The sequence below is a fragment of the Sphaerodactylus townsendi genome, linkage group LG04 (assembly GCF_021028975.2).
Source record: "Sphaerodactylus townsendi isolate TG3544 linkage group LG04, MPM_Stown_v2.3, whole genome shotgun sequence".
Lineage (NCBI taxonomy): Eukaryota > Metazoa > Chordata > Lepidosauria > Squamata > Sphaerodactylidae > Sphaerodactylus > Sphaerodactylus townsendi.
The window spans coordinates 15,820,978-15,847,394 of record NC_059428.1 but is presented as its reverse complement, the minus strand read 5'-3'; the positions used below and the strand labels follow the sequence as shown (position 1 = coordinate 15,847,394).

Below are 26,417 nucleotides of genomic sequence, written 5' to 3'. Positions count from 1 at the left end.
TCCAACATTTACAACATAGCAAAAATAAACAACTACCTTCCCAGTAGTTCCCAACAACATTGCAGTTACCTTAACAAGGTGTTAAGGGCTTATACAAATCAATGTCCGAGTCTGGTAGCCTTCTCTCCTCCAAACTACATGAGCTCTGCAGCTTTGAGTTTCCACCCCTTTCTGGGTCAACCAATTCTGAGCATGGGGGTTACAATCACTTTAAATAATTATTATTTTAATTGGAGGAATGGATACTTCCACTGGTGTAATGCCCATTGGGCAAGGTGGGCAGCTGCCCAGGGCATCACCTTGTGGGGGGCATCAAAATGCAGGGTTCGTTTTTGGGTATTTTAGTGGTTTTCCATTTTTGACCTGCAGGGGGGCGCAGTTTGTAGGCTAGCGGCACCAAAATTTCAGCGTATCATCAGGAGACTGTCCTTATGCTACCCTCCAAGTTTGGTGAGGTTTGGTTCAGGGAGTCCAAAGTTATGAACTCCCAAAGGGGGTGCCCCTATCCCCCATTGTTTCCAATGGGAGCTAATAGGAGATGAGGGCTACAGTTTTGAGGGTCCATAACTTTGGCCCCCCTGAACCAAATTGCACCAAATTTGGGGGGTATCATTGGGGCAGTCTCCTGATGAGACCCTGAAAGCTTTGAGACTGTGCCTTCAGAAATGTGCCCCCCACAGCCTGCAACCCCCATTGACAGCAATGCAGAAAACTCAATGCAGAACAAAGATTCTTGGGCAAATTTCTAGGATGTTCCTGCAGGGGCTGCATTTTTGGATGTATCGGCATCAAAATTTCAGGGTATCATCTGGAGATGATGGCACCCCCCAAGTTTGGTGCAGTTTGGTTCAGGGGGCCAAAGTTATGGACCCTTAAAACTGTAGCCCCCATCTCCTATTAGCTCCCATTGGAAACAATGGGGGAGGGGGCACCCCCTTTGGGAGTCCATAACTTTGGACTCCTTCAACCAAACCTCACCAAACTTGGGGAGTAGCATAAGGACAGTCTCCTGATGATATGCTGAAATTGTGGTGCTGATATGTCTAAAAATGCACCCCCTGCAGGCACTAATGTCCTGGTGCAAAAAGAAATTTGGTCGTGGTGGAGTGGCCGCCCATGGGGGGGGGGGCATCCAACTCAGGTTTTGCCCAGGGCTACAGTTTGCCCAGGGCTGCCTCGTTATGCCCCTGGATACTTCTCATAGCAAACTCTTTTCTCCTTAGGTTCTCCTTCCATGTTGATCACTCAAGGCAGCCCATTCATCTGGAGCTTAATTAAAGGCTTGCTCATTATCTAATTTTTGTTTGTTTGTTTTGGGGCATTTTGCACTCAGTGGGGGGAATGGTGAGCAACCCAGCCGTTTAAAATGCCATCATCTATAACCCTCTGAAGGCAATGTAATTGTGTGCTTTTCTCTTTCTGTGAGGAAAATCTCCCAAGAAACACAATCATCTGAGAGAGAGAGAGAGAGAGAGAGATGCAGAAGATGTATTTCTTCACTGTGACAGTGAGCAGTATTTGGCCTTTGTGAAGGATTCTTTGAAACCGCAAGGTACAATGCTTTGCGCGTTCTTTCTCTCCCTCTTCTCCTCATTATCCTGCAATGCTGAGAGAAATATTTCTTTGATGGGAGGAAACCCAGGTGATCCAATTAAAAGAAGAGTGCTTCTCGACTAAGCAAGCTGATGACACCGCACAATAAATTTGTTTGCAAATTGAAAGTGGCGCGCTGGGTCGAAAGCGCTTTCTCAGAATTCTCAGTTGCTGTGAGCATGTCTCTAATGCCTTTGCAAAAGATCATCGTAGCTGGATTTTGTGGGTTTTCTGGGCTCTGGGGCCTTGATGTGGAAAACTGGGTTCAAGTCTGGGAGCCAGTGGGATTCCAAAAAGGCATTGCTAGTTTTCAAGTATGAGGACCACAGTGGCCATTATGACAATTGAGATTTTCCTTCCTGCTCTCTGTGTCTCCATTTTCAGAGATGAAATAGGGGGTGACCAGAAACAGGGCTTTTTCTGTGGTGGCACCTTACCTTGGAATGCTGTTCCCCTTGAGACTCAGCATGCCTGGACACTGGGGGTGCTATATTTCTCTAAGTGTGTCCATCTGTTATCTCCTTAATGGATTGTCTCTCCTGGACCTGAGCGTTTCTCTTCGACCCCTCCTCTCTCCTTCTGCACACTTTGCTCTCTACGACTGATCTTGTAGCTATGCATGGGGAAAATCTTTCCTGTAGAAGCAATACCCTCATACTTCCACGTACATGAAGCCAGATTTAGCTGCTATGGAATAGTATTCTTTCAGTTAGGATTGGAAAGATTTTATTTTATTTTAAAGTCAAGTCCCAATTAGAGTTTATTTACTGCATGTAATACCATGCTTCTATGATGGGACAAATTCTGCTATGTTAACATTTTTCTTTTTTTGCCGTCAAATCACTTCAGACTTATGGTGACCTGTGGTCGGGTTTTCATGGCGAAAGCAGTGGTGTAGGAGGTTAAGAGCTCGTGTATCTAATCTGGAGAAACCGGGTTTGATTCCCAGCTCTACCGCCTGAGCTGTGGAGGCTTATCTGGGGAATTCAGATTAGCCTGTACACTCCCACACACGCCAGCTGGGTGACCTTGGGCTGGTCACAGCTTTTCGGAGCTCTCTCAGCCACACCCACCTCACAGGGTATTTGTTGTGAGGGGGGAAGGGCAAGGAGATTGTAAGCCCCTTTGAGTCTCCTGCAGGAGAGAAAGGGGGGATATAAATACAAACTCCTCCTCCTCCTCCTCCTCCTCCTCCTCCTCCTCCTCCTCTTCTTCTTCTTCTTCTTCTTCTTCTTCTTCTTCTTCTTCTTCTTCTTCTTCTTCTTCTTCTTCTTCTTCTTCTTCTTCTTCTTCTTCTTCGGAGTCCTCCCATCCAAATGCTTTCCATGGTCAACCCAGCTTAGCTTCTGAGATCTGATGAGGTCAAGCTGCTATATTGACTGCATATACCAAATAACATAACAGTGGAATGAGAAGGAAGACAAGTATATGAAGGGCTTAGAAGGGCTTAGAAAGTAAGGATGAGGGGTTGTTTTTTAGAATCCTAGAGAGGGAAGAGACCACAAAGACCATCAAGCCCAACTCCCTGTCATGTAGGAACACAAAATCAAAGCACTCTTGACATATGATCATCCAGCCTCTGTTTAAAAACCTCCAAAGAAGGAGACTCCACCACTCTCTGAGGCAGTGAATTCCACTGTCGAACAGTCCTGACAGCCAGAGTGGGGAATCAAACCTGGTTCTCCTACACTGGCTCTCAGGGGGGCTTTCTCCACTCACCTTCTGCTGCGCGCCGCTCTCGCGCCCCCTCAGCGCGTGTCATTCCTGGCGCGCCCTCGGGGTTCCCCACGACCCCTCACTCTGCGGGGGGGGGGGGGGGTCATCAAAAGGTGCCGTTTCTTCAGCGCCAGGAATGACGCGCGCTGAGGTGGTGCAAGAGCGGCAGCGTCGGGGCGGCTGCGTGGTTGCCGCCCTTGCAAGTGGGGAGCGCCGCTGGACCCCGCGCTACTTTCCCGGAGTAGCGCGCAGCAGAAGGTAAGTGGGGAAAGCCCCAAAGAGTACAATCTCCACACACACACATGGACACACCCCAAAAGAGCAACGTAGCTCCGAAATTTGCCGCAGCCCGTTACACACTGCAAGATAACACATATATAAAGACCAGGCTCAAGATTAAAAACAACAGCAACAACAATGAATGCTTTTTGAAATGAAGAACTTTCTTTGTCCTTTACTGACCTTCAAACCCACATTCTGACAGATTGTGAATCACCGAGTAATGCTGATAAATGGTATTTTTCCAGTGCCAAATGTCTCATTTATGAGAGTACTCAAAAAGCCGGTCATTTCCCTCCAACAGGAAACAAATAACATGATTTTTGTGTTGGGGGGGTTTTTTTCTAGGGGAGGTGGGCTGTTAGTGCTCATCAGGGAAGCTAAAAATTGTAGTAGCTGTGACTTCCTTTGCCAACGCAGGCAACAAAATATTTGCAGCAGCCGAGCGCTGCCCAGATTTAAACGACCCAAATAATTGTTTTGGGGAAACGGAAGCTTTGCTGCTAACTTTTGGCTTGTGTCGGACATCGCTTGGATCGAGCAGCGAGGAAATAACCTCAAACATGATCCAATGTCAATAACAACTGACAATTTGGATGCGATAGATGCTTAAAAATCACCATTTGCTTTACTGTGGGGCTGCTGATAAGAGGATAGAGGAAGGTTTCGATGGCCTCTCGGGTCATCTTTATATCCACAGCTGTGCCTAGACCACAGGGCTAGTGCTGGTGATTGGTAGTGAAGGTCTGACCTGGTACTCCACTTGCATTTGAACCCGAGTCCAAGTCTCTCGTGTGATACTTATTATTTTTTTTGAAGGAAACTAATTGTATTCGTACAGGATGATTGTTCTGTTTGGAAGAACTGGAATTCATCAGTCTCTATATTCTGTCTCAGAGAAAGATGAGGTGCAGCGGTTGAGAAAAATGTATGCTTCCGCATTAGAATATAGTCCCGAACTAATAGTAGTAGTAGTAGTAGTAGTAGTAGAAGAAGAAGAAGAAGAAGAAGAAGAAGAAGAAGAAGAAGAAGAAGAAGAAGAAGAAGAAGAAGAAGAAGAAGAAGAAGAAGAAGAAGAGGAGGAGGAGGAGGAGGAGGAGGAGGAGTTTGGATTTATATCCCCCCTTTCTCTCCTGCAGGAGACTCAAAGGGGCTTACAATCTCCTTGCCCTTCCCCCCTCACAACAAACACCCTGTGAGGTGGGTGGGGCTGAGAGCTCCGAAAAGCTGTGACTAGCCCAAGGTCACCCAGCTGGCATGTGTGGGAGTGTACAGGCTAATCTGAATTCCCCAGATAAGCCTCCATAGTTCAGGCGGCAGAGCTGGGAATCAAACCCGGTTCCTCCAGATTAGATACACTAGCTCTTAACCTCATTTTTAATATGCTGCCTTTGACAAAACCATTATGTTGTTGTATAAAGTTGTATAATTAACTTGAATGCAAAACAGTATTTTTACTTTCAAGCTTTCAAAGGGATGCGGAGACAGGCGGAGTCAGGGCTAGGTTGGCAGTAGGACCCAGGTAGAGCATTCTACAACAAAGAAGATCCAGCATGTTGAGTTCTGTGGCAGAGGAATACGCAACACTACTAACATCTTTTTCTGAGACCAACTATACCTGCCTCTTCATCAAATGTTTAGTTAATTTAGTTTATATGCCACCCTTTTTTGATATGTACAGCTGAACAGTGAGAAGTGTAGCCAATGAAGCATAGCCGACATTGGTCAGGACTTGGGTGATGGATGGACTCCGCAAAGTATTTGGAGACTTGGTGTGTCTGCATGCAGATGTTCCAGGCAGTGCAAGAGAGGGTCTAGATCAGGGGTAGGGAACCTGCGGCTCTCCAGATGTTCAGGAACTACAATTCCCATCAGCCTCTGTCAGCATGGCCAATTGGCCATGCTGGTAGGGGCTGATGGGAATTGTAGTTCCTGAACATCAGGAGAGCCGCAGGTTCCCTACCCCTGGTCTAGATCACTGCGATCTTTGAATGACTTTTAGGCTGGGAAAGGGAATACCCTAAGAACATAAGAACATAAGAACGAGCCTGTGGATCAGATCAGAGTCCATCTAGTCCAGCACTCTGCTACTCGCAGTGGGCCACCAGATGCCCTTGGGAGCTCACATGCAGGAGGTGAAAGCAATGGCCTTCTGCTGCTGCTGCTGCTGCTCCTGAGCACCTGGTCTGTTAAGGCATTTGCGATCTCAGATCAAGGAGGATCAAGATTGGGAGCCATAGATCGACTTCTCCTCCATAAATCTGTCCAAGCCCTTTTTAAAGCTATCCAGGTTAGTGGCCATCATCACCTCCTGTGGCAGCATATTCCAAACACCAATCACACGTTGCGTGAAGAAGTGTTTCCTTTTATTATTCCTAATTCTTCCCGCCAGCATTTTCAATGGATGCCCCCTGGTTCTACCCTAATATACAAAACAAGCAAAGATGTCTGTGTGTGCAAATTCTGTGTGTTTCGAACTCAGAACCATTCTGCAATTACATAAACCAAACAAACCAAATGCCCTTTTGTAGTGCCAAATACTCCCTTGCCCTGGATCCTCTCTCACTCAGTAAGAATTTATGGCTTTGTATGGCTCCAGGCATGCCCTGCCAACTTCAATATATCTCCAAATACTTGTAATAAGAGGCCAGACAGGAGCTCCTTCCAAAAAAGATAATTTCACTACAGGATGCACATGAAAGCATGGCGCACATTTTTTAAAATACCAGTAATTAATGACAAACAAATTAAAGCCATAATTACGAATCAAAAACCGTTCTTATGCAAAATTAATTCAAGTGCTTCAAATCAATGGGCGTGACCTGCACTCACATTCAAAGTGCTGTTTTTAAAAAAACAAAACAGGAAAAATAAAGAATTCAAATGCAGGGGCATCCGTTCTTCATGAACGCATTGGGGCAAATACTGACATGAATTGCCTCTTTTTTTCTTCAGAGGTAACTGCCCCCCCCCTCACATTTAACGCGGGCTTCAGAACCTACTTTCCAGTGAAGTTTCAGACAACCTAAATCAGTGATGGCGAACCTATGGCACGGGTGCCAGAGGTGGCACTCGGAGTCCTCTCTGTGGGCACGCAAACACAGAGTTCATCATGCGGGGGGCGGAAAATCACCCCCCACACACACACATCTAGGCTGGCCTGGGCCACTGAGCACGACCGTGCGCGCACGGTGGCGACCAGGGAGGACTGTGCACGCACCGTGGTGACCAGGGAGGACTTGGCTGGCAGGCCTGGTGCCTGTGCTCCGGGTGGCTTCTGTCCAAGGGGGGGGGGTGTGCAGAGGAGGCAGAGATGCTAGAGAGGCACAGAGTGGTGCATGCAGGACTTGCTGGAGGCTAGAGCAGGCTGGCCCCTGCTCGAGCGGGTGGGGCGGAGGAAGAGGGAGCCAACCAGTTTTTTCTAAACTTCAACCTCAGCATTCAGGTTAAATTGCCATGTCGGCACTTTGCGATAAATAACTGGGGTTTGGCTTGCAATTTGGGCACTCGGTCTTAAAAAGGTTCGCCATCACTGACTTAAATAGTTATTGACAACTTTTGGATCACAGTTTAAAGATTTATAATCAGTGGTAGGGATTCAAATAATTTAACAACCGGTTCCAAAAGGACTCAGTGGTGGGATTACAATTAGTTCTCTGGACTGGGAAAAAAATTAGCCTCTGGTTCTATTGAATAGGTGCAAATAGGCTGAATCCCACCACTGTTTATGATTCCTGAAGATATGCAACTCAATCTGGATTCAAGGACCCTGTCCCCCAAAGCCCTAAACATTTGAGCTTGTTGTAAACAGCAGGTGGAATCTATGACCTCGTGCCCCACTGAGATCCCTGTCCCCCACAGGCTCTGGCCCCAAATCTCCAGGTGTTTCCCAAACTAGGGACCTTTCCCCACTTTTCTCTCGGCTGCCGTCGCTGCGCGCAATGCCCAGCGCGCGGCATCCCTGGCGCGTGCCCGGGCGTCCCCACAACCCCGCACTCTGCGTGGGGTCAACAAAAGGCGCCCTTTGCAAGAGCTCCAGGGATGCCTCGCGCTGAGGGGGCGCGACAGCAGCAGCGTCGGGGCGGCTGCGCTGTCGCCACCCCTCTCGTGGGGAGTGCCGAGGGACCCCACGCTACTCTCCTCAAGTAGCGTGGGGCTTAAGGTAAGTGGGGAAAGGCCCCAAATCTAGCAAATCTACCCCCATTCCCTGCCATTGGCCAAGGGGGATCTGGCAACCATAGCATCAGGGCAGCCCGGGGTCCTTTGTCCTGGATTTGAGGCAGATGCTCCGCTTGTATTGTGGCTAAGACCTCTGCTCTGTATCCCAGGGGTATCAATTTACCCTATTTTCTGGAAGCTCCCCAAGTAAAACACTACCCCCCATTTTAACTCTGTTTTGTTTTTCTTGGAAATGTTAAGTCTGCCCTTAAAGATCTGATTAATGCATGCTTGACTTCTCTGGGTGTCATCTCCTATGTGCATTCAGATGTACATTTCTCCACCACCTGTGGCCTGAAATGGTTCCCTGCCCGCTTCTGTTGTTAAAACATACTCTAGTTGCCTCAGGAGATTACAGAGGAAAACAAATGTTTTGTCGGTAATGGAGAAATGTGTCTCGAGTAATGGTGCCCAGAAGATTTAAAATCCTGTGCCTTGTTTGCCATCAGGAAAAGAGTAGAGAAATAATGAATCCGTGGATGGTTAACAGAAACTGTAGATCTGATCTTTGCAAAAGGGTTTGCCATTTCGGATATAGAAAGAGGAGGCAGCAGAAAGTTCCAGGTTATTCTGGAAACTCCATTTCATTGTAGGGCAGTCACAAATGAAGGGAATTTTTAAATATATATTAGCAGTATGTGAAAACTAATTTTTGTTGAAGAACAAATTTAAATGGTTCCATTGGGAGATTTTTTTTTTAAAAAAATTGATTTTTCAAAGGAAATGTCCATCAAATAAACTGCACACAGAGAAGCATGTATGTAAGTACGAGAGCTGTGTTTACTATGGAAATGTGACCATCAGGATGGGGTATTCCAAATGGATACCTGGCAACGAAGGAAGAGGCTATTTTCATAACCCTACAATTCTACATTTCTTCCTTATCTGCTTCAGTATACTCCCCCCATATTCCTAACAGTTATAATTTTGTATTATGTCTTCCGTCGAGGACATTTAAAAAAAAACTAATCCTGTGTTCAAAAAGCTCAGGGTGGCACGATGCCTTCCCCATTTTATCCCCACAACAGTCCTGTTAGGTAGGTCAGGTTGAGAGAGAGGGACGAGCTTATATTCACCCAGCACGTTTTATGCAGAGTGGAGATCTGAACTCCGAGAAATCCTGTAGCTATCGGGAGCATATGAGGCAGCAACCTCTCAGAAGCACATGCCCGATGAATTCTTTTCATTAAAAAAAAATCAGCCATTTTTGTTGCAGAGGTATAAGGGGAAATGTGCAAGCGGATTTTTGTCTGGATTGCCAGGAAAGCAGTGGAGGAGGAGGAAAAGCTGAAATATGCTTAAATCAAATTGGTTAACCCATTCTTGACTAAATTCATTCTTATCGATTCTGTTCCATAATAATTTCTGGTCCTTAATCTCCTCCCTGAATTTCAAAACTGCAAATACCAGGCACATACTTTCCCCATAATACGCCGTAACTGCACACACCTACCTACCTAGTACTGTGGAATGAATTTCTACATTGGAGAAAGCAATTTGCAGTCAAATGTAACTTGGGACTCTTCAGTTTCAGTAATTAAAGTGTTGGTTAATTGCCATCTCTCCCACGTCTCAGGTTTCTAAACACAGTTTTGAATTCCCCCTCCTTGTCTTATGACCTGAAACTTCTCTGGAGAGCAGAATGGAGCTACGCTAATTAAATCAACAAAAGCCTGAGATGTGATCACAAGCAAATTGCTGTTCCCTAGACAGCTGATGGTTGGGCCATATTGCAGATATAGATGGCTTCTTCTAAGACGTCTGTGCATGCCTGCTTGCCGTAACTACTGGAAGTGCGAGGTAATAATCCAGTGCTAACAGCTCAGCTACAGTTTACATGTAGTGCATGCTTAGTTTCCATGTATATAGAATTTATTTTTAGTCTTGTAAATGGCCCGTGGCTTCAAAGCCTTATGCTTTTGACTCAATCGGTGCTGTGTGCTATGATGCCCGATGGGGTGTGAGTGAGTACTACTATGAATTCTGCTATTCAGTGTTATATCACTATGCTAGTAAAGCCAGTGTCTGTATGCTATCACTCCACATAGCTGGGAAGCTGAGTGGCTTTTCTGCTGGAAGAAGAGCCATTTAATTTGGCTCAGTGGAATGGTTGAGCAGAAGCCCAGAGATATGTGGACTCTTTTATTGATTGATTGGTTGGTTGGTTGGTTGGTTGGTTGGTTGGTTGGTTTATTTGTTTAGCCAATTTATAAACCGCCCACCCCCGAAGGGCTCTGGGTGGTGTACACTAGGCCAAACACAGTATTACATACAATGGCCAAAACAACAATACACAGAAAAAATAAATTAGAACAGGTTAAAACAGTTTACAAAATTCATAAAAACTAGCAGCATCAGTACAGTATATATAACAATAAAATTATAAAAATGTGTGGTGCCCGAACCCAAGGCCGGGCGGGGGTAGCAGTGTAGATTAGATGTTATATTGGGCGTGCCGATGATGGAATGGCAGGCAAAATAGGGGCATCCCAGAGTGGGAGTCCATGGCCGGCCTCACCAAAAGCCCGGTGGAACAAAACCGCTTTACAGGCCCGGCGGAATTCTCCAAGGTCCCGCAGGGCCCGCATATTTGAACGAAGAAGAAGCCATCTTGAGGAACAAAGCAGAGAGGAGCTCAGTAAATCAACTTTCTGCATTTCTTCCTGTATCCATGTGTAGGTTTGGAAGCTCCAGGTTGGAAAATACCTGGAGATTTTGGGGGTGGAGTCTGAAGAGAGAGGGATTTGGGGAGGGGAGGGACTTCAGTGGGGCATAATGCAGCGGCGCACTTGCTCACAGGAGGCGCCTTTAGAGAGCACATTCAACCTGTGTTGCGCCAGCTGCATTGGCTCCCGGTTGAATTCCGAATCATCTTCAAGGTGTGGATTCTGACCTTTAAGGCAATACGCGGCCTGGGACCATCATACCTTCGGGACCGCATTGCCCCATATGTCCCTATTCGGCCTCTGCGGTCAGCAGAGGCCAACTTGCTGGTGGTCCCCGGCCCCTCAATGATGCGGCTGGCCTCCACACGGGCCAGGACTTTTACAGCGCTGGCCCCGGCCTGGTGGAACACCCTTCCTCCAACTATCCAGGCCCTGTGAGACCTTGGTGAGTTCCGCAGGGCCTGTAAGACTGTGTTGTTCCACCGGGCCTTTGGAGTGCCCAGCCGCTGATATGGTGCCCCCTCCCTGCTCTTTGCCCTGGCACTCGTACATCAGAGCCCCTCATATTGAGGGGCCTGCCATCCCCCCTTTTTTGGGGTGTGTGTTGAAATTGAGGCTGGACACCTTTGCTTAAATGTTAATTATTAACCGCTGGTTTTAGAGATTTTAAGATGTTTTAGTGATGGAGCCTATGTATTGTGTTGTATTGGATTCGCTCCTGTTCAATGGTTTATATTACGTTGTTCACCGCCCGGAGCCCTTCGGGGATCAGGCAGTATAGAAATTGAAATAGTAAATAAATAAATAAATAGATAGATAGATAGATAGATAGATAGATAGATAGATAGATAGATAGATAGATAGATAGATAGATAGATAGATAGATAGATAGATAGATAGATAGATAGATAGATAGATAGATAGATAGATAGATAGATAGATAGATAAATAAAAATAATGGCCTCTGGGGGAGGGAGAAGGAAAAGGAGATTGTAAGCTCCTCTGAGTCTCCTACAGGGGAGAAAGGAGGGTATGAATCCAAACTCCTCCTCCTCCTCCTCCTCTTCTTCGTCTCCTTCTAATATAACAGAATCTGAAATTTCTCTCCTTTTTATGCAGCACTTCTTGCTTCAGCACAGACGATTAAAAGCGTCTCATTCTTGATTGGAAAAGCCTGGTACTCTGACAAATGGCAGGTGACAGTTGTCCCAATGGGTGCATTGCCAATCTGTCCCTTGGCACCTGTCCTCCACATTCATTCTGCCATGAGCAATCTGTATACACAAGCACTCGTCCCTCCAGGGTAGTTTCCCACAAGAGAAAACTTTCCTAAGGCTCTGTATATGCATCTCTATTAAGATCAACAAATTGTGTTCTTTTTCTCTCGTTACCGTGGGGGCCGACAAAATATCGGCATGCTTCCAGCACAATATTTCAGTCAAGAAACATTGAGCTGATGCTCATGCAAATTTTAAAAAGATACGTTTTTTTTCTGTATGACATTTGGAGACCCTTAGCAACGGCAGACCAGTCTGAGATACCTCCGTCCTTAACCCATGACTGTTTATTTACAAAAAAAAATAGCTGTAAGGGGTTTCAAGCAGGATTCTAAAGAGATAACATAGAAATATGTTTTTTTTTTTAAAAACCAAACAAAAGCTAGAAAATCCTTGGCAAAGGTTAGGTCCCTTCCGCACATGCAGAATGATGCACTTTCAATCCACTTTCACAATTGTTTGCAAGTGGGTTTTTCTATTCTACACAGCTGCAAAGTGGATTGAAAGTGGACTGAAAGTGTATTTATTTATTTATTTATTTATTTATTTATTTATTTATATACCGCCCTCCCCAAAGGCTCAGGGCGGTGTCCATCAACAATGAAACAATTTAAAACATCATAATACATAATTTACAATAAAATAATACATAGAATACTAAAACTACAGATGGCTTCAGCCCCTCTCTTCCCCTTTATGTACCCATGGGAGGCCAGATGTTCTTATGGCGGAGTTGACCTCATCCCAGCTGGCCAAACGCCTGGCGGAACAGGTCCGTTTTACAGGCCTTGCGGAAACTTTGTAAGTCCCGCAGGGCCCTGATCTCATCTGGAAGCCTGTTCCACCAGGTAGGGGCCAGGGCCGTAAAAGCCCTGGCCCTTGTAGAGGCCAGCTGGATTGCCTTGGGGCCAGGGATCACCAGTAGGTCTGCCTCTGATGAGCGGAGGGGCCTAGAAGGGCAGTATAGGGAGAGATGGTCCCTCAGATAAGCAGGGCCAAGGCCTCGAATGGCTTTGAAGGTCAATACCAAAACTATTCTGCATGTGTGGAAGGGGTTTTAGAACTGCACAATCAAAACCAAGCATTTATCTCATGTTCTCATCACAACGTGCTTACTGTTCTTATTCAGTGAGACATATTCCTATTTAACTAATGTATTTTTATCCCACACTTTTTTGTTACATGAAGTAAGCACTCTCTGTTTTGGTTGGGAGAATTCGCTGGCTTGTATCCTACCACTCCACTGAGCAAACCTTCCTCCATTTTATGGCTTTTTCTCCAATGAAGGAACTGCTGCGGATTTATTCTTTAAACTGTTTTTGAAACAGTAGGCGCTGAGATGTTTTTAGAGGTTTGTGTAAATTTGAAGCCCTGCATTTATTCTCTGTTCATGCTGAACATACAGTTTTCAGCGCAGAGGATAATTACACATGAATCGATGGCTTTATGCCCAGATTAAATACTACAGCGAATGGAGCCATGTTTGCCACAATTATTCTTTAGAATGTTCTGAAGTGTCTAAGGCTATGGCCCTTTCCGCACGGGCCATATACGGCGCCCTGGGGATGGCAAAAATGCCGTCCCCAGGGAGCCGTTCACACAGGCAGCACTACTAAAACGCAGCAGCGCTGACCTGGCTCCCCTCCACCACCCCCAGGGCGGCGTCAGGCGTCCTGGAGGGAGGTTTTTGGGGAAACAGCGCGTTCCCACCGGCACAGTGCAAACGGCACCACCGGGAACACGCTGTTTTCCCCGTCCCTCTCCCACTCACCTTGTCACCTTCGTCGCTCTACTGGACTGCTGAGCCCCTCCCTCGCTGTCCTCCGACCCCTGGAGGTCGGAGGGCAGCGTGGGCAGGTCTTAGGAGTCCAGCAGTGTGACGAAGGCGACGAGGTGAGTGGGGGGGGACGGGGAAGAGGCGGCTCCATGCGGAGCCGCCTCTCCCACGCCGGCCTCTGCGGGGGCCGCTCGCACGCTCCCGTGCGAACGGCCCCCACCCCTCCACCGGCAGAATTCATGCCGGTGCAGGGGCGCCCTTTCCGCAGTGCGGAAAGGGCCTATGCCTTCGGAGAAAACAAATTAGATAGTTTAATAAAGTCATGGGAGGTTTGTATAATTATGTCTATGTAAAAATTGCCCCACCCTAAAACTCTGGAATCTCTCAAATTTGGGTGGCAGATCCATCTTTTCTGAAAAGGCTTGATAAGAAGGGTAGAAATTTAGAAAACTTTAAATCAGTTCCGTAAGACGGAAATGTTCCACTGTCCCTTTGGCTGAGGCCTGAATAATTGAAAATGTACACCCCACTTAGCAAGCCCCAATAGCATTTAATGCTATGAATTTAATGATGTGGAAATGTGGAAAATATTACATCAAAATATGAAAATATCGTGCATTCACACACCACAGTCATACCCACAAGCTCTCATACAATTAATAACTCTCTTACAGCAACATATAAATAACACGAGATGCTTTGTCCAGTTCTCCTAGAATCTCCAGGAATCTCCAGGAATCCCCTGGAGATCTTGCCAAAGTTGCCGGAAATTTTCAATTATTGTCCTGGTATCTTCAATTAAGAGACTGGTTATATTATAGATCCCAAACAGTGATCATTAGTCGCCAGTCAGTAATAATGTTCTCAAGTGGGTAGGCAATAATTGGAACAAGCAATGAAGTTAAAGAGTCATTTCACCATTGGTTGTGCTCCAACAGTCCGCCCCAGGTTCCCTCCCCCAAACCAGGTTTTGCAAGAATCTTGATTTCTGCAATTCTTTTGTTTTAATGCACCTCGAGCAAACGACCGCGAGGCGCGTTATATTGCTGCGCTTTTTTTGGTCTTCCTCCTGGCTCCCCTCTGCGGAGCCACGCAGGCCCTGCTGGCTCCAGCAAGGCTTTGGAGGAGCATGCGTGCCTGCCTGTGTAGCTGCGCATCGAGGGAGGTCAGTCATGCGAACGGCCCGAGGCTACACCGGGTTCGTTTATCCCAGCTGCAACTCGGTCATAATTTGCTGTGCGGAAAGGGCCTTGGAGTCAGCAACCCTGTAAGGAATCAGTACAGTCCAGACCAATAGTAACCGCAACAGTTCATTTATTGGTAGGCAATCATGATCTTCTACAGACAATGCGAAATCTGACCAAACTCCCCCCCAGCCGCCGCTTTTACGGGTGAAACCTTTCCCGCGAAAATCCCATTCCAAAACAACCCAGCTTCCCCATCCCACCGTTCCCACCAAGATAGAGATTCACACAGAACAGAAGCCAAAGATGGCAAGCATGCAGCAATGTTGAGACAGAGATAAAGACTGACCTGGGCACAACGCCTGGAAGAAGGAATGTAGACTCAAGGTTAACTTCGGGCTCATCAAGAAACTGAAGCAACCTTACAAACCCTAGACTGCATCAGATCACTTACTGGTCTTCATGGCCAAATGGGGGTTTAAACCCAGGTCTCCTTAGCCTGAGACTTGAACTATACTAGTGGTGGCGAACCTATGGCACGGGTGCCAGAGGTGGCACTCAGAGCCCTCTCTGTGGGCACACGCAAACCGAGTTGCCCCCACCTCCCCACCACCTAGGCTGGCCTGGGCCGCTGGGCTCAATTATTCTCATTAAATTTAAGACCTAGTTTTGGGAAAGCAGTGTAGGTAACCCTGCTAAGCGCTGTTAAACCTCACTGATTTTCATGTGAAGAACTAAAGCGCTATCCTTTACCTGGGAGTAAGCTCGGTTGCTGGCAATGGGGCCTGCTTCTGAGTAAACCCTCCTAGGGTTGTGATTCACCCGTTGGAAGAGTTGCATGGTTGCTTCAAAGCAAAGTCACCAACTACCACCAACCTTACTCCCGAGTAACGCATGCCTCGGAGCCAACCGTGTATTTTAAACTAAAACCTAAGTATTCAGGTTAAATTGCCATGTTGGCACTTTGCGATAAATAAGTGGGTTTTGGGTTGCAATTTGGGCACTCGATCTCGAAAAGGTTCACCATCCCTGAACTATACCCTGCACTATGCATAGTTGCTATTGTTCCATAAATTAACCAACCATTCTCAAGGAAAAGATACTGGCACTCGCTTCCAGTACCACAGGAATACAATCCATACTGCTCTTTCAAGCTCCTCTGAATTATTTTCTGGCAGAGATGTGCAGCTCTCCATTGTGTGCACTTGTGTTTTAAAGAAAGTGTTGAGAGGCATGGCCGCCAGCCAGAGAACATCTAGTTATAATTCATTCTAAGAGCTCCTGTATTCTTAATTGGTTGTGCTCCATGCTGGCCTCAACACAGTCATTGAAAAGCACACAGTGGCCCTGAACCTGGAATTAGATGCTAAATTAAGCCCTTGAAGCGTAGAGATGCACTCCCCTGCAGGATATTAAGGAAATGTATAAACAGACTTGGAAAACTGGGGGTTCTTTGCAGCAAATCCAGCTACTAGTTTTTCAAAATAGTATTCTTGGGGCAGTAGCAGACTCCAGGTTCCCTAAAGCAAAGTAAACTTTTTCAGGCATTCTACAGTTGAAGATCTTATCCCAGCATAAGCTTTTTTTGGTAGATTTTATCAAACAAACATAAAGGTTGTGTAGGATCGTAGGAATCCTGAGGTAGTGGTTCAAATGATAGACTAGGAGGATTTGCAAGATCTTAGGCAAATCCCCACTCTGCCCTGTGGGGTGGGTGTGGCTGAGAGAGCTCCAAAGAGCTCTCACAATACTAGAACCAGGGGGCACACATTGAAAATGCTGGGGGAGGAGAATTAGGACTAATAAAAGGAAACACTTCTTCATGCAACATGTGATTGGTGTTTGAAATATACTGCCACAGGAGGTGGTGATGGCCACTAACCTGGATAGCTTTAAAAAGGGCTTGGACAGATTTATGGAGAAGTCGATCTATGGCTACCAATCTTGATCCCCTTTGATCTGAGATTGCAAATGCCTTTAGCAGACCAGGTGCTCGGGAGCAGCAGCAGCAGCAGAAGGCCCTTGCTTTGCATGTGAGCTCCCAAAGGCACCTGGTGGGCCACTGCGAGTAGCAGAGTGCTGGACTAGATGGACTCTGGTCTGATCCAGCTGGCTTGTTCTTATGTTCTTATGTTCTTAAAGAACTGTGACTAGCCCAAGGTCACCCAGCTGGTTTGTGTTAGAGTGCTCAAGATAATCTGGTTCCCCAGATAAGCCTCAACAGCTCAAGTGGCAGAGTAGGGAATCAAACCCGGTTCTCCAGATTAGAGTGCACCTGCTCTTAACCACTACGCCACTGCTGCTTTCTTTTGAATAGGGTTGCTGGGGCTCCCTCTTGCCATTAGCAGAGGGTTGGGGTAAAGTTGCCAGCTCTGGATTGTGAAACTTCTGGAGATTTGAGGATGCAGCCTGGGGAGGGGAGGGACTTGAATACAGTACCATGGAGTCCACACTGCAAAGCTTCCATTTTCTTCAAGGGAACTCATTTCTGCAATCTGGAGATGACCTGCAATTCTAGATGATCTTTAATTCAGGTCTCACCTGGAGGCTGACATTTCTGACAATGCAGTGCAAAAAGAACTGAAGGAATCAACACCACTGATATTGCATCGGTCATATGGTCTGCAAATCTCTCCTCCAGGTTCCCTGTCCAAGCAGAACGGCAATATCTGCAAATAACAGTTTTGCAAAATTGGGTGGATCTTTGCCAGGCCAAGCAAAAAAAAAGCACGGCATCTGCTTGTAGACTGAAGTGTGTCTTTGGAACCGGGGGGATATTCTTGAAAGGCTTTATTATCCTGGAAAACAGAACTGCGCAAAGCAAGTGCCAAAACAGTGCCGTTATGAGTTTTATTGTCTCGGCCCTGCAGTGGGTGACCAGTTGCAGATGGAAGGGCGGGACCCCAGATGGGGTAAGTCAGCGTTGCTCCGGTGACTTCAATTGCAGGGGGAGAAAACAGTGAGAAGATGGACGAGCAAATGTATTATGGCAATGAAGGACTCTCATCCAGTAAATGATCATTTACTCATCTAGTAAATGATCACTGAAATGCTCAGGTCATTAGAAATTTCAAAACAGAGCTCCTACATCGTTGCCAGACCAATCCACGGTGGGAGGAGGGCTCTCTTTTAACAACATAAGAACTAGCCTGCTGGATCAGACCAGAGTGCATCTAGTCCAGCACTCTGCTACTCGCAGTGACCCACCAGGTGCCTTCGGGAGCTCACGTGCAGGATACAAAAGCAATGGCCTTCTGCTGCTGCTGCTGCTCCTGAGCACCTGGTCTGCTAAGGCATTTGCAATCTGAGATCAAGGAGGATCAAGATTGGTAGCCATGGATTGACTTCTCCTCCATACATCTGTCCAAGCCCCTTTTAAAGCTATGCAGGTTCCACCTATCACCACCTACTGTGGCAGCATATTCCAAACACCAACCACACGTTGCGTGAAGAAGTGTTTTCTTTTATTAGTCCTAATTCTTCCCCCCAGCATTTTCAATTAATGCCCCCTGGTTCTAGTATTGTGAGAAAGAGAGAAAAGACAGTAATGCCTCTACTCATCCTGCCAACCCTTTGGGGTGCCTAGCATGCAGCGCCAAAACGGGGAGCCCATTTTCAAGGGCTTTGATATCAAGGGGGTTTGCCTGACAAGTGCTTTCCCTCTCCCCGCAGAAGTATGCAAAGCAGCAAACAATGCCTTCCCTGAAGGCTCAGCCACTAGGCCCTAACCCTACCCTGAGCCTGACTGAAGTTGGGAAAGGGCAGGCTATAGGTTATCATCATCATCATCATCATCATCATCATCATCATCATCATCATCATCATCATCATCATCATCATCATCTGTAGCTAGGGCTGACATGCTCCTTGAAATCCTGAAAGGCTTGACTGCCGATGCTTGGCTAGTGTGTTTTGCATATCTCCATAGGCCTGCTTAGTTATATATACCATATTGATCAAATAAAACTATTGAGTAGGTCAGTCTTTCCAAATGATGTCATTATTGTTGTATAGAGATGACTAAGAAGAGGGATTATTCTAAGGTACCTCTAGGGATTAGCATCAGCCCTTTGGTCTCCGCAGCAGTGGCGAAGGAGGTTAAGAGCTCATGTATCTAATCTGGAGGAACCGGGTTCGATTCCCAGCTCTGCCGCCTGAGCTGTGGAGGCTTCTCTGGGGAATTCAGATTAGCCTGTGCACTCCCACACACGCCAGCTGGGTGACCTTGGGCTAGTCACAGCTTTTCGGAGCTCTCTCAGCCCCACCTACCTCACAGGGTGTTTGTTGTGAGGGGGGAAGGGAAAGGAGATTGTCAGCCCCTTTGAGTCTCCTGCAGGAGAGAAAGGGGGGATATAAATCCAAACTCTTCTTCTTCTTCTTCTTTAAACCATTCTAAAACCCAAGAGTGTGTTCGACTCCCATTATTGCTCTTGTAAAATCCTGCAATATATATTTTCATTATACTGGTTGATTTGTTTTTTTTATCCCCCATCTTAATTTAATGAACTAGAGTGCCAAGATAATGGGTTGCACATTTGAATTAACCTGACAGTAGATTCTTTACTCATAACGGACCAAGCTTGTTAATGTTTTCTTACTCACGCTAGAACCTGAGCATCATAAATATTTGGAATTACAATTACTTTATGGGCCCACTGGCTCTCAGACTTTTGGCGGCTGTAAATCAGAAACAACTTTTCTGACACTGTTATGGTATGAAGGGAATACATGGAATAAATTAGCTTAACCTAGTTTTGAAGAGAGTGGATAGTGAAGAATTATTGTTGCCTGTCGTTTCACCGTTATTTCCCTTGTTGTCCCATCAACAACAAACAACAACAAAGAACCTTTATTGGCATAACAACATTAAATACACAGATCCACTTAACCAAGTAGAGGGGAACTAAAATAAATGTACAGGTAGAGAAGGCTGATGTTCAGGATTTGCTCCTAAAGCGCTCGGGGGAGGGCGGTATATAAGTGGAACAAATAAATAAATAAATAAATCAAAAAATTTGGTGACTACATCGTTTGCATCACTACTGGGGCTGTCCAACAGAAAGGTAATCTTTTGCAAGTCAGATGCATACTCTTTTGTGAGTAGCAGGGGTGACAAGTATTTGACTCTGGGTACTGTGTAAAGTGGACAATAAAGTAAAATATGGTCTATAGAGTCAACACAATTCCCGTTGCATATGCATAGCCTTTGGCGGTAAGGGGTTTTAGTGAATCTCCCTGTTGATATTGTTGTCCCATAATTGGTGAAGCAGGATTTTAAGGTATTTTTGAACCTGCAAAACCTATTTGATCAAAGGACGACATGTATTATCCTTGCAGTTTCTCAGTCTCCATGTCAAGTGGTCCCCTCCTTTCCTATTAGAATGGAATGGCATACCTCTTGCTGTAATTACATGACATGGGGTATCTTTCCACTCGCTAATGATGGGTATTGGGAAGTTCATGATGTCATGTCATGACATCACACCACACCACAAATACATAATGTAGAGAAAAACTGACATGGGGATGCCACTTTCAGCATTAGCCATATGTCAAGCCTAATATTTAGTTTCACCCAGAAATTAGGAACACTGCGAATTTTGCCACAAACATATTCAGCCGTCACACTTCCTGTGTTTGAAAATGTCAATCAGATGCAACTTTCTTTGCCTTGCTTTTGTGGGCCATGGCTGAAATTATGGCCTCACAACTATACATTGTGGTAGATGGGATGATGTTTTACCAAAGAGAGGTCATTTGCACACTTGCAGCTCACTGTGAGGTTTGCCTACAATTGATGTGCAAGATTTCCCCCAACAGCATGTGCTTTGAATTTTATACTTCCCTTTCCGCTGCCTTTCCCCCCCAAATTTGCTGCAACTCCTCCTCATCAGCCATTTTCTCTCCACACCCCTCTCCCTGTTTTAGAAACGATTCTCCCCCTTTGCATTAGTGAATTAACCTTAGGGTAAAAAAAACCACAAGCCAGGCTAATGGTATGCTCTTTCACAATTTTGCCTAATATTTGCAAGTGAAATACTAAGTCAAAGATACATTGTTTCTGCAGTTAGAACTGAGAATTACTCCTAGCAGTGTACCTCTGCCTTAGGCCCCATCCGCACATGCAGAATAATGCACTTTCAATTCACTTTCAATGTACTTTGTGAGGTAGGTGGGGCTGAGAGAGTTCAGAAGAAATGTAACTAACCCAAGGACACCCAGCAGGAATGCAGGAGTGCAGAAACACATCTGGTTCACCAGATAAGCCTTTGCCACTCAGGTGAATTGTAATCTGGAGAACTGGGTTTGATTCCCCACTCCTCCATCTGAGTAGCAAAGGCTTATCTGGTGAACCAGATGTGTTTCTGCACTCCTGCATTCCTGCTGGGTGTCCTTGGGTTAGTCACAGTTCTTCTGAACTCTCTCAGCCTCACCTACCTCACAAGATGTCTGTTGCGGGGACAAGAAGGGAAAGGAGCTTGTAAACCACCTTGAGTCTCCTTTCAGGAGAGAAAGGTGGGGTATAAACCCAAACTCCTCTTCTAGTCTACCACTACTAGAATTTTAGAAAGCCTTAAAAATACAGTAAATGCTATAGCCCAATAGTGTTTATAGCACTATAACAATTGCAACATTTAAAAAAGAAAAAATGCACACAAAAAGCTGTCCGCTTGTATGGCAGGGAAAATGACACTGTTCACAAAGCAATGCATTCTCCTTACAGGCCAGGCAAGTATTCGCCAGCCCACTGAGTCTGTGCTGAATTATATTATCAGCAAATTCACAATTCCTCTGTGGGCACCTCAAGTAGCGGTAACTATTCAGAGAACATGGAGACATCGGTCGAATCCCCACTACCGTCCTTGCCAGGTTTCAGAACACGAACTAACCAGGTTTGAGGGACGACCTCCCCATTGCTTGCGTGGCAGATTCCATTTCTGGTGCTCGTTCTCCCCGTTAATCCGTGTTCTGGCAGGACCTGGTTGCAAGTGGCACAGACCCCATTAACACAGTTCAGAGCTGATCCGAGGGGAGGGATGAGGGTTGAAACCCTGACTCGTTTCCCACCCTGGAGTGTGACACGGAATTCGGGCAACCAATCAGCGCTGTGATGCATGCGCAGCCTTTCCTTAGTTTTGTTTTTGCTTTTGCGATTGGCCAGCAGAAGGGGACGCAAACGTTAAACAGTCAAACGTGTAACTTTGAATCATTAATGGTTTACACAGGTAACGATTAACTGTTTGCACAGTTAAACATTAAACCTTTACATGTTGGGTTTTTTGATCACGCCCCTACAATGTACATTTCTGCAGTGGGAAAAGGTCCCACCCCATCAAGGCATGCCACCCAATCAGGGGAGACCGGTGAAGCGAGCTTGCCCGATAGTGGGAATTGCTAAGAGTTCTGCAACCGGGTGTGTCTGCTGTGTGCTCGCTGCGGTGGGGAGGGAAAAACTCTGATGAAGAAGACACGGTTTCACAACAAACAGGTTTGGATCTGCATGCAAATTTCAAGTGCGGATTTGACCATCATCTTCCTGAACCCTACTTTGGTCAAACTGGAGTTCATGGAGGAAGCTAACCATCTTGCCACAAGCTGTGAAAATATTCACCATATTTATTGGTAGTGATAAGTTCAGCTGATTGACCATGGAGTGGGGGGGGGGGGGAATCTGCAAGAGGAGCCACTTTGAGAATGAATATATATTCCATCACCTTCATAGAAAATTCTTGCTGTTTAGCAGATCTGCCTTTCCAGAGCTCAAACAAAAGGAAAGGAAGAAAAGGAATCCAGGTAAGGAAAGAGAGCATTTTAGAATCAATCCTGGGCCATTTCCGCACGGCCACGATGGGGGTTGGGTCGGCGTACATGACGCCGACCCAACCCCCCAGGACTGTTCGCACAAACGGTCTCAGAAACTACCGGGACGACGGCGCTGCGCTGCGCCGTCACCCGATCGACTCACCTTCTCTGCGGCTGTCCAGCGCATCGCTGAGGCCAGGGGACACGCCCCCTGCCCTGCGCGACTGCTCCAGAGTCTCAGGGCAGGGGGGGGCATGTCCCCAGGCTTCGGCGACGCGCCGGACGGCCACAGAGAAGGTGAGTCGATGGGGAAAGGGGGGAGGGATGGCGCCTTCCAGCCGCTGCTGTTCACACGGCAGTGGCTGGAAGCCACCGTTTTCCAAAAACCTCGCTGGGGAAGCAAGGTGGGAAAACGGCGCCTTTGCGCCGCTCGGGGGGAGCAAGGGCGGCGCGGCTGCGCAGCAGCTGCACCCCCTGTGCGAACGACTCCCTGGGGATGGCGTTTTTGCCGTCCCCAGGGCGCTGTTTATGGCCCGTGCGGAAAGGGCCCTGGTTACCTTCTTGGCTTGCCATAACAAAGACAGAGTCTGCTACCTCTAAAATGCATTCTATTGGGTTCAAAAAAATTTTTTTACCTCTTAGATTTTTAATATCCCTATAACAAAGTGCAGCACAATTCTAGCCACACATAGTGCCTCAGTGGTAAAATGCCTTTTGTTGCCCGATAGCTCTATCCACTGTAGGGAAAAAAATCCAAATGAAATAACGTTGGTTGTTGCTGGTGATGACAGATGCGGTGAATTACTTAATGACTAACAATGAATTTATTAGACCTAAAAATTAGCTCATTATCCTACCAAAGGTAATTTCCCCTGGATCAGAAACCCAAGGTGTACGCTTCACCGTGACGTCCAAATCTCGTCTTTGATACGCATCGTAGAGTAAATGACACAGTCATATTGCCTGTTATATTGTATAATGCACAACCAGAACAAAGACAACATACCAACTGGTGTTTCACACATCAATGCTTTTTAGTATACAGTCACAGATGTGGAGCCACAGGACTGAGACAAGCCGCAGCCACCTATGAAATGATGCTAGACTGAACCTTGATTTAAATTACCTCCTGGCCAGCTTTCAAACTCCCCATAAACTTTCTGTTGTGAAAGACATAATAAACAAAAAAACAAGCTCCAGACCTTCAATTTTGTGTTTGCCATTGTCGAACTTCCTTAGTATTCCACAGAGGTGAGAACTATGAAACCCAAAAATAAAAAAAAATTGCAAGTCTTGCCCTTTTTTGTTTGTTGTTGTTGTTGTTGTTTTTAATTTAAGAGCTTTACTTAGCAGGCTCGCAAGACCGAAAAAACTGAAAATAATGTTTTCGGTGTCTGAAGTAAGGAGTATCAGTATCAGAGTAGGCTGCAGTAAAAACAAAAAGGAACTTTATCATGCCACCTTAAAAGCTAACAGGCTTTTATTCCAGCATAATATTTCATGGACTAAGGAATCAGATGACATTTATAAGAGAATAACAACACGTTACTCTATAAGATGTCACCAGGTTCTTGTTTGGTAAGAGCTGTTTGTTTATGTTTTATGGGAAATGCAAGTTGTGAGTATCAGTAGAATTCTCTCCATGCTTTGGGGGGACATTGATATTCTATTATAAGGGTGAGCCAGATATGTCCATGTTAAGCAGATAATATTATGGTGAGTAAATATATGAAATGACACCCAAATCTGGGGTGTTGTGGGGTTTCTGAACTGTACGGCCGTGTTCCAGTAGCAGTTTCGCCTGCATCTGTGGCTGGCATCTTCAGAGGAAGCTATTCACAGTACTACCTTTGGCATGAAGCTTATCCTTGCTGTTGTTACCTCCTCCATCCAGTTCTCCACTCCCTCTGGTTTGTTAGACCTATATAAGGGATGCCTCATGTCAAGCTAGACCATTGATCCATCTAGATCAGTAGATGGACACTTAGGCCCCTTCCGCACATGCTCAATATGTCAGAACCTGTCAAAAAGACATGTGTAGATGAGCAAAATCGGCATGACAGATGTGTCCACCCCTAGACAGGTGCTGTGTGCATAATCAGTGCCGAGTGCAACAATAGTAACATGTGTATCACTGATAAGACCCATGCACTTGATTGGGACCTGTATTGTATATAGTTGGCACAGAGAACACAGAGGAGTGTGCCTAGAAACACCTGTTGTCTGGCGAAGCACTTTGGTAGGTAGAGCAATAAACAGAACTTCTGCACCATTGACTGTGTGTCTGTCAGTTGTTTCTGCATTGTCTTCTACAAGGTGGCCTACTCTGAGTAACCGCTGCAGCAAAACCCACTTTCAAACAATTGTGAAAATGGATTGAAAGTGCATGTGCGGAAGAGGCCTTCGCTGCAGTTGCACATAGCAATCATTAGTCTTTTCCACCAACGAAAATCCCATTGTGAACGTGTAACCTCAGCTTGTGGGTTCTGTGGGGCAGAACTTGGAATGAGTTTGCAACAACACATTTTTAAAACAATATGGTTTACTTTCTTAACATATAACATCAACATTTAACATCACACTTCAAGGCCCTGTTCAGGTTGCATTTTCAAGTCCTTATATGTACAGTCTACTGATATTGCCAAGTCCAATCCTTCTTTGCAAGTAGGTTGGCTCCTGAAGACTCCAAGGGCTTGATGAACAGGATTCAACATGATGAAGGTTTCCAGGAGACCTCTCACCCATTACAACCACAAAAAGAAGCCCTGAAACAATAAACTCCAACATTTACAACATAGCAAAAAATAAACAACTACCTTCCCAGTAGTTCCCAGCAACATTGCAGTTACCTTAACAAGGTGTTAAGGGCTTATACAAATCAAAGTCCAAGTCTGGTAGCCTTGTCTCCTCCAAACTACATGAGCTCTGCAGCCTCTTGCTGCTTTGAGTCTCCACCCCTTTTTGGGTCAACCCATTCTGAGCATGGGGGTTACAAACGCTTGCTGTGGCACGATTAGGGCAATATGAATGATGTGTGGATATGGCCTTGATTGACAGTTTCTCTCAGGGTCTGAGGATGTCTCCCACCCCCTGCTCTGAAATTTCTCAGCTGGAGATGCTGAGGACCTGAACCTAGGACCTCCAGCATGCAAAGCACGTGATGCTCACTTGGGTGACCTTGGGCCAGTCACCCAACCTCACATAGCATTGTCAAGATAGAATGGGGATGGGAAAGCACATATACCACTCTGGGCTCTTTGGAGGAAGATCAAAAACAGGACAAATGGACCAGGTTCCTTGAAGTTCAGCAACATCTCCCTCCAACAGAATGTTAGAATACAACCTACCGTTAAGTGACTATTTATTTTAATGAGCAGAGGATGTGAGGGAATAAAAACTGTTTCTGCTTTATGGGATATATAGCAAAGAAACAGGACCCTGGCTAAATTTTAGAGGCAAATTATACAAGCCGACTGGTAATCCCTTTGCTTCCAAACCATTAGATGCTGCCTCTTCTTCTTTATTAGCAAAGTCAATAGTGTTTATTATGCCGATCTTCCCAAGAGGAAAAAAAAAATGTGTTCAGTCATTAACCTTTATCACTGTACTTTCATTTGATCTCCAGTTTGAACACTCAATAAAATGTACCAAGGCAGTAAATGCGCTTTTGTGCCTTAAACTCAGATATTCCTCCTGCTTATCATTCAGAAGCCCTTTCCGCATGGGCCTCTATGCGCCCCCACGCCGGCAAGAATTCTGCCGGCGTGATGAAGTGGAAAATGACCGCGCGGAGCCGCTCGCTTACGCCTTCCCTCTCCCGCTTACCTTGTGGCTGTCGTCGCCCTGCTGTCCCCCTAAGCCCCGCCCGCGCTGACCTCCGACCTACAGGGGTCGGAGGACAGCG

At 46.1% G+C, this 26,417-nt stretch overlaps 1 protein-coding gene across 1 annotated transcript in view; it reads left to right on the top strand.

Annotated features, from left to right (window-relative positions):
• Positions 1-26,417, top strand: part of LOC125431442 (dipeptidyl peptidase 1-like) — a 269,788-nt gene that overhangs the window by 234,069 nt on the left and 9,302 nt on the right. The gene's annotated exons all lie outside the window — the stretch shown is intronic.